This window comes from Aplysia californica, unplaced genomic scaffold, assembly GCF_000002075.1.
Source record: "Aplysia californica isolate F4 #8 unplaced genomic scaffold, AplCal3.0 scaffold01553, whole genome shotgun sequence".
Taxonomy (NCBI): Eukaryota; Metazoa; Mollusca; class Gastropoda; order Aplysiida; family Aplysiidae; genus Aplysia; species Aplysia californica.
This window is the reverse complement of record NW_004798823.1, coordinates 55,976-56,464: the sequence shown is the minus strand read 5'-3', so window position 1 is coordinate 56,464 and position 489 is coordinate 55,976.

Here is a 489-nt window from a genome sequence, read left to right as displayed (position 1 = left end):
TGTCAATTTGACCACACTCATTTTTTAGTTTTAGTTTTAACTAAGCGTTTTACAGAACTTACAACATAATCAGGTCATATTATAGTAAGTGCCAAAGATAAGAGGTGTTACTACAGTGTTTAGTTAGAAAGAGTTTTACAGTACTTGTGACACAATTAGGTCATTTAAGTGCCGAAAATTAGAGGTGTTACAAGAGAGTAACAAACACAACAAAAGGGGGAGGAGAGAGAAGAACAATAGATGTCTGATAGGAAAGAAGGAGCAAATCACACCAGAGCACCCGCCAACCACCCACTTACTTGAGTGTAACATTCAAACAAAAACAAGGAGGACAGATAAGGAAAAACAACAGATGTATTACTAGGGAAATAAGAAGCAAACCACACCATACCCGCCACCCACCATGTACCCACTATCTCATTCTACCCACCAACAACAACAAGCAGAGAAAACTAAGTAACATTATATATATATTTCAAATCAATATTT